Raw genomic sequence first — 9,079 nt, forward strand, 5'->3', positions numbered from 1 at the left:
TCAGAGTATTTGGAATCATATGTCAATCACCACAATTTTTTGAAGTCATTAACAAAGGTCACTAACTTACTATAAAATGCATTAAATATTAATATTAAATGCTAAGTAATTTTACAAAAATGTGTGACATTAGTTTTTACTATATAGAAATTTAAAAATATATTTATTCATACTTTTTGTATTTTTTATTTGTTTTTTTATAGATATACATAATGATAGAATGTATTTTGACATACATGGAGTATAACTTATTCTAATTAAGATCCCATTATTGTGGTTGCACATGATGTGGAGTTTCATTGGTCAGGTATTCCTATATGAACATAGGAAAGTTGTCTCTAATTCATTCTATTGTCTTTCCTATTCCCACCTCTCCTCCCTCCCCTTCATTCCAATGAACTTCTTTTCTTTCCTCCCCCAGCTTGTTTCGTGTTAACATTGTATATTATAACATTTAGCCTTTGGTGTGTGGGGATTGGTTTATTTCACTTAGGATGATAGTCTGCAGTTCCCTCCATTTAATGGCAAATGCCATAATTCCATTTTTCTTTATGGCTGAGTAATATTTCATTGTGTATATATGCTACATTTTCTTTATCCACTCATCTGTTGAAGGGCAATTAGGTTGGTTCCGTAGATTTCTATTGTTAGTCGAGCTGCTATAAACATTAATGTGGCTGCATCACTGCAGTATGCTAATTTTAAGTCCTTTGGGTTTATAATAAAGAGTGATATAGGCAGGTCAAATGGTGGTTTTATTCCATGTTTTTTTTATTGGTTGTTCAAAACATTACAAAGCTCTTGACATATCATATTTCATACATTAGATTCAAGTGGGTTATGAACTCCCATTTTTACCCCAAATACAGATTGCAGAATCACATCGGTTACACATCCACATTTTTACATAATGCCATATTAGTGACTGTTGTATTCTGCTACCTTTTCTATCCCCTACTATCCCCCTTCCCCTCCCCTCCCATCTTCTCTCTCTACCCCATCTATTGTAATTCATTTCTCTCCTTGTTTATTTTCCCATTCCCCTCACAACCTCTTATATGTAATTTTGTATAACAGTGAGGGTCTCCTTCCATTTCCATGCAATATCCCTTTTCTCTCCCTTTCCCTCCCACCTCATGTCTCTGTTTAATGTTAATCTTTTCCTCCTGCTCTTCCTCCCTGCTCTGTTCTTAGTTGCTCTCATTATATCAAAGAAGACATTTGGCATTTGTTTTTTAGGGATTGGCTAGCTTCACTTAGCATAATCTGCTCTAGTGCCATCCATTCCAAGTTTTCTGAGTAATATTTATAGTGCTTTCTGGAGTGGTCGCACCAATTTGCAGTCCCACCAGCAATGTATGAGTGAACCTTTTCTCCCACATCCTTGCCAACATTGTTACTTGCATTCTTGATAATTACTATTCTGACTGGAGCGAGATGGAATCTCAATATAGTTTTAATTTGCATGTCTTCAATTTCTAGAGATGTTCAACATTTTTCATGTGTTTGTTGTCCAAATGTATTTTTTTTTCCTTTAAAGTGTGTGTTCAGTTCCTTTGCCCATTTATTCATTGGGTTGTTTGGTTTTTTGTATATCCTGGAGATTGATGCTCTATCTGACACAGCGACAAACCCACATAAATACAGTTATCTCATACTAGACAAAGGCACTGTAAACATGCATTGTGGAAAAGATAGCCTCTTCTCAAGTGGTACTGGTAAAACTGGAAATCCATATGCAGCAGAATGAAATTGAACCATATCTCTCACCTTACACAAAACTCAACTCCTAGTGGATCAAGACCATAGGCATTACACCAGAGACACTGTGCCTAGTTGAAGAAAATTTAGGTCCAACCCTCCATCATGTCAGCTTAGAACCTGAATTCTTCCACAAGTCTCCTAAAGCATAAGAAGAAAAATCCAGATTCAATAAATGGGTGGTATCAAAGTAAAAAGTGTCCTCATAGCAAAAAAAAAAAAAAAAAAAAAAAAAAAAACAAGAATGTGAATAGACGGACTACAGAATGGAAGAAAATCTTTGCCACCTGCACCATAGAGATTTTAAATATGAAACAAGTGTCATACTTCCTGGCCCAGGAAGTATTCTGAATGAGTCTAACAAACTGTTAATTTGATATCAAATCTTATAGCTAGCTATGTTGAATCAATGTTTGTTTTACAAATTAGTTTTAAGCCACATGGTTAATTGCAGTTTATTATTGTGGAAAGTCAAATATCACAGAAGTACAGAGATTTAACATTAACATTATTTACCTTGAAATTCTATGTATTTTTGCAAATTATTTACACAGTGTTTGTACAAGTTCACATATATTTTAATTCATTCCAAAGTGCTTTTCAAATTTCTGAACTTTAAGAAAGTCAATTTGACAAGAACAGCATGGTTTAGTACTTTATAAAATTAATTGTAAGAGTGTTTTCACTGACTGTTAGCCATGGAGTTCCAAAGAAAATATCCCATAAACAAATTTGATGATGTGTGGGTTATTTCTGCTTGTGATTCCTAAATATAAAATTTCAATAGCAAGATGGCTTTTCAATTTGATTTAAAAATGTTACCCCACATTGTGTTTTCTTAGAAATAGTTGACTCCTAGTATTATAGGTTATGAGTCTTTTCTGAAAAAAAGTCTTGATTTCATTTCTGTTTCCTACATATCATTAGTTTTTTTGAAGCATGTAAAGTTTAAAAAATTAATTGACACATAATAATTGTGCATATTTATGGGGTAAATTATGATATTTCAATTCATATATAATATTTAATTGTCAGATCAGAGTAACAACAGATCCATCACCTGAAACATTAGTCATTTCTTGTTGAAACATTCAAAATCTTATCTACTAGCTATTAAAATATGCAATTAACTGTTGTCAATGTTACTTATTCTACTATGTAAAAGAACATTAGAATTATGACTCAAGTATAGCCCAACCTCTCTCTTTTTACCATTATTCTTTCCCCTTCTTCCTACCTTTTTCTACTTCTGTGAGATTAATCTTTTGTGCTTCTACAAATGAGAACATATGGTATTTGTTTTTTTGTGTTTGCTTTATTTCACTTAATATAATGTGCTCCAGTTCTGTTTATGTTGGTGCAAAAGGCAGGACATCACAATTTCTTGTGGACAAGTAATATTTGATTGTGTTTACAAAACACATTTCCTATACTTATTTATCCATTGATGGGAACTTAGTTTTATTTCATATTTTGGCTATTGTGAATATTGATGTGAGAAATTTGGGAGTATAGATTTTTTTTTTTTTGACATACGAATTTCCTTTCATTTGAATATATACCAGTAGTGAAATTGCTGGATCAAGTTATATTACTGTTTCTGGATTTTTCTTTCCTTTTTTGGGAATTTCCATAATGTTTTCCAATACTATACCAATTTCCATTCTTGGAAATGGAGTATAAGCATTCCTTTTCTCTGCATTCTTGCCAGCAATTTTTTTGTGGTCTTTTGATAAAGCACAGTCTTACTGAGGTGAGATGATTGATATCTAATTTTGGTATAATTTGCAGTTTCCCGATAATTTTCAATGCTGAGTGTTACTTATTGGCCATTTGTATATATTCTTTTGAGAAATATCTAATCAGGTCTTTCCCCTCAATTGTAATTGTGGTTGAGATTTATCTATCTATCTATCTCTCATCTATATATCCAACTATCTATGTATTTATCATATATCTATCATTTATCCATCTATACTGGAGATTGAATACAGGGCCTTGTGCATGCCAAGCAGTGCCCTTCCACTGATCTACATTCCCAACTCTTTTTACTTTTTGTTTTTGCTAAACTGCCAAAGTTGGCATTGAACTTGCAATTCTCCTCCCTCAGATTTTCTAGCAACTGGGATTAGAGAAATGCCAAATATTTTACAGACTAATGAAATATTTTCATATAGTTCACTTTTGTGTAATTAAGCATGTATGGATAATTATATTTTAAACTCCACACACAGTCTACTGGGAAATGACTTTAGGTGAAAGAAAGTAAGCATTTCTCATGTCCTAAAGAAGAGAAGTGATGCTGATGTTGAATGTATAAGCAGCACTACCAGTCTCCCAGAACCAAATACAAAGACAAACCTTGACACACAGTTCTAATATTGAATACCTTATTAAGAAAAAAATTAAAAATAAAAAGTTTTGCATCCAAATGAAATTAAAGCATGCTGAATATGTGAAAAACTATGTTGATACTTTGAGTCAACTTGTAAAAGTTGTGTATCCATGAATAACTTGTGAATCACAGTCTAGCTCAGTAAATTATTAAGGTATAACTTGTTAATTCCAGAAGTAATCCTAACCATAAATTAGGGCTTGGGGTTGGCCTACCCAAGAGAGATGATACTTTAAGGAAAGACCTAATACTTACCAATGATTTTTTTATTTAAAGAATAGGGGGTAAATGTTAAAATATTGTTTTTAAAAGCCTAGAAATTAACACACTGACAGAATATTTTATCATTACACAACTATCCTTACAGGTATACGTCTTTATCTTTTCCTTACTAAGTTCCTCTATGACTTAAGAAAGTTTATAAGTTTGTAGCAATCATACAATATGATTAGATCATAATGATTTTTCCCATTCAATTTACCCTTTACATTTTGCTACTTTAAAATCTCATCAAAAAGAAAAAGCTAGTTTCACTGTCCTAATAGATACCGATCCCTTATTCACCTATCCTCTTTGCTGTTGTATTTTGTGTTATTATTTGCTTGTATTGCCTACCTAGGAACTATAATGACAAAACATAGCTTATAGCAGTTTTATAAAACTCATTTATTCTATTTTTCCATTTCCTGTGTTCTTCTATTTTTTTTTTTTAAATTTTTATTGTGGGTTGTTCAAAACATTACAAATTTCTTGACATATCATTTTCCACACTTTGATTCAAGTGGGTTATGAACTCCCACCTTCACCCCATACACAGATTGCAGAATCACATCAGTTACACATCCATTGATTTACAAATTGCGATACTAGTGTCTGTTGTGCTCCGCTGCCTTTCCCATCCTCCACCCTCCCCCCTCCCCACCTCTCCCCTCCCCTCCCCTCCTCTCTCTCTACCTCCTCCACTGTATAACCCTGAGGGTCTCCTTCCATTACCATGCAATTTCCCTTCTCTCTCCCTTTCCCTCCCACCTCTCATCCCTGTTAAATGTTAATCTTCTTCTCCTGTTCTTCGTCCCTACACTGTTCTTAGTTACTCTCCTTATATCAAAGAAGACATTTGGCATTTGTTTTTTAGGGATTGGCTAGCTTCACTTAGCATAATCTGCTCTAATGCCATCCATTTCCCTGTAAATTCTATGATTTTGTCATTTTTTAATGCAGAGTAATACTCCATTGTGTATAAATGCCACATTTTTTTTATCCATTCGTCTATTGAAGGGCATCTAGGTTGGTTCCACAGTCTTGCTATTGTGAACTGTGCTGCTATGAACATCGATTTAGCAGTGTCCCTGTAGCATGCTCTTTTTAGGTCTTTAGGGAATAGACCAAGAAGGGGAATAGCTGGGTCAAATGGTGGCTCCATTCCCAGCTTTCCAAGAAATCTCCATACTGCTTTCCAAATTGGCTGCACCAATCTGCAGTCCCACCAGCAATGTACAAGTGTACCCTTTTCCCCACATCCTCGCCAGCACTTGTTGTTGTTTGACTTCCTAATGGCTGCCAATCTTACTGGAGTGAGATGGTATCTTAGGGTGGTTTTGATTTGCATTTCTCTGACAGCTAGAGATGGTGAGCATTTTTTCATGTACTTGTTGATTGACTGTATGTCCTCCTCTGAGAAGTGTCTGTTCAGGTCCTTGGCCCATTTGTTGATTGGGTTGTTTGTTTTCTTATTGTCTAATTTTTTGAGTTCTTTGTATACTCTGGATATTAGGGCTCTATCTGAAGTGTGAGGAGTAAAGATTTGTTCCCAGGGTGTAGGCTCCCTATTTACCTCTCTTATTGTTTCTTTTGCTGAGAAAAAACTTTTTAGTTTGAGTAAGTCCCATTTGTTGATTCTAGTTATTAACTTTTGTGCTATGGGTGTCCTATTGAGGAATTTGGAGCCCGACCCCACCGACTGTAGATCGTAGCCAACTTTTTCTTCTATCAGACGCCGTGTCTCTGATTTGATATCAAGCTCCTTGATCCATTTTGAATTCACTTTTGTGCATGGCGAGAGAAAGGGATTCAGTTTCATTTTGTTGCATATGGATTTCCAGTTTTCCCAGCACCATTTGTTGAAGATGCTATCCTTCCTCCATTGCATGCTTTTAGCCCCTTTATCAAATATAAGATAGTTGTAGTTTTGTGGATTGGTTTCTGTGTCCTCTATTCTGTACCATTGGTCCACCCGCCTGTTTTGGTACCAGTACCATGCTGTTTTTGTTACTATTGCTCTGTAGTATAGTTTGAAGTCTGGTATGGCTATACCGCCTGATTCACACTTCCTGCTTAGCATTGTTTTTGCTATTCTGGGTCTTTTATTTTTCCATATGAATTTCATGATTGCTTTCTCTATTTCTACAAGAAATGCCGTTGGGATTTTGATTGGCATTGCATTAAACCTATAGAGAACTTTTGGTAATATCGCCATTTTGATGATGTTAGTTCTGCCTATCCATGAACAGGGTATATTTTTCCATCTTCTAAGATCTTCTTCTATTTCTCTCTTTAGGGTTCTGTAGTTTTCATTGTATAAGTCTTTCACCTCTTTTGTTAGGTTGATTCCCAAGTATTTTATTTTTTTTGAAGATATTTTGAATGGAGTGGTTGTCCTCATTTCCATTTCAGAGGATTTGTCGCTGATATACAGGAATGCCTTTGATTTATGCGTGTTGATTTTATATCCTGCCACTTTGCTGAATTCATTTATTAGCTCTAATAGTTTCTTTGTAGAGCCTTTTGGGTCTGCTAGGTATAGAATCATATCATCTGCAAATAGTGATAATTTAAGTTCTTCTTTTCCTATTTTGATGCCTTTAATTTCTTTCGTCTGTCTAATTGCTCTGGCCAGTGTTTCGAGAACTATGTTGAACAGAAGTGGAGAGAGAGGGCATCCCTGTCTTGTTCCAGATTTTAGAGGGAATGCCTTCAGTTTTTCTCCATTCAGAATGATGCTAGCCTGAGGCTTAGCATAGATTGCTTTTACAATATTGAGGTATGTTCCTGTTATCCCTAGTTTTTCTAGAGTTTTGAACATAAAGGGATGCTGTACTTTGTCAAATGCTTTTTCCGCATCTATTGAGATGATCATATGGTTCTTATTTTTAAGTCTATTGATGTGGTGAATAACATTTATTGATTTCCGTATATTGAACCAGCCTTGCATCCCTGGGATGAAACCTACTTGATCATGGTGTACAATTTTTTTGATATGTTTTTGTATCCGATTCGCCAGAATTTTATTGAGGATTTTTGCATCTAGGTTCATTAGAGATATTGGTCTGTAGTTTTCTTTCTTTGAAGTGTCTTTGTCTGGTTTAGGTATCAGGGTGATGTTGGCCTCATAGAATGAATTTGGAAGTTCTCCTTCCTTTTCTATTTCCTGAAGTAGCTTGAAAAGTATTGGTATTAGTTCTTCTTTAAAGGTTTTGTAAAATTCTGCTGTATACCCATCTGGACCTGGGCTTTTCTTAGTTGGAAGTCTTTTTATGGTTTCTTCTATTTCCTCAATTGATATTGGTCTGTTTAGGTTTTCTATATCCTCCTGACTCAATCTGGGCAGATCATATGACTTAAGAAATTTATCTATGCCTTCACTATCTTCTAATTTGTTGGAGTATAAGGATTCAAAATAGTTTTTGATTATCTTCTGTATTTCTGAAGTGTCTGTTGTGATATTGCCTTTTTCATCCTGTATGCTAGTAATTTGAGTTCTCTCTCTTCTTCTCTTCGCTAGCATCGCTAAGGGTCTGTCGATTTTGTTTATTTTTTCAAAGAACCAACTTTTAGTTTTGTCAATTTTTTCAATTGTTTCTTTTGTTTCGATTTCATTAATTTCAGCTCTGATTTTAATTATTTCTTGCCTTCTACTTCTTTTGCTGTTGTTTTGCTCTTCTTTTTCTAGGATTTTGAGATGAAGTATGAGATCATTTATTTGTTGGTTTTTTCTTTTTTTAAGGAATGAACTCCAAGCAATGAATTTTCCTCTTAGAACTGCTTTCAATGTGTCCCATAGATTCCGATATGTTGTGTCTGTGTTTTCATTTATCTCTAAGAATTTTTTAATTTCCTTCTTGATGTCTTCTGTAACCCATTGATCATTCAGTAACCTATTGTTCATTCTCCAAGTGATGTATGCTTTTTCCTTCCTTCTTTTATCGTTGATTTTCAGTTTCATTCCATTATGATCAGATAAGATGCATGGTATTATCTCTACTCCTTTATATTGTCTAAGAGTTGCCCTGTGACATAATATATGATCTATTTTTGAGAAGGATCCATGTGCTGCTGAGAAAAAAGTGTAACTGCTTGATGTTGGGTGGTATATTCTATATATGTCAATTAGGTCTAGGTTATTAATAGTGTTATTGAGTTCTATAGTTTCCTTATTCAACTTTTGTTTGGAAGATCTGTCCAGTGGCGAGAGAGGTGTGTTGAAGTCTCCCATGATTATGGTATGGTGATCTATTAGACTCTTGAACTTGAGAAGAGTTTGTTTGACGAACATAGCTGCACCATTGTTTGGGGCATAAATATTTATGATTGTTATGTCTTGTTGGTGTATGGTTCCCTTAAGCAGTATGTAGTGTCCCTCTTTATCTCTTTTGATTAACTTTGGCTTGAAATCTATTTTATTTGATATGAGTATGGACACTCCTGCTTGTTTCCGAAGTCCATATGAGTGATATGATTTTTCCCAACCTTTCACCTTCAGCCTATGTATGTCTTTTCCTATCAAATGCGTCTCCTGTAGGCAGCATATTGTTGGGTCTTGTTTTGTGATCCATTCTACTAGCCTGTGTCTCTTAATTGGTGAGTTTAAGCCATTAACATTTAGGGTTATTATTGAGATATGGGTTGTTCTTCCAGCCATATTTG

This window comes from Marmota flaviventris, chromosome 7, assembly GCF_047511675.1.
Source record: "Marmota flaviventris isolate mMarFla1 chromosome 7, mMarFla1.hap1, whole genome shotgun sequence".
Classification (NCBI taxonomy): domain Eukaryota; kingdom Metazoa; phylum Chordata; class Mammalia; order Rodentia; family Sciuridae; genus Marmota; species Marmota flaviventris.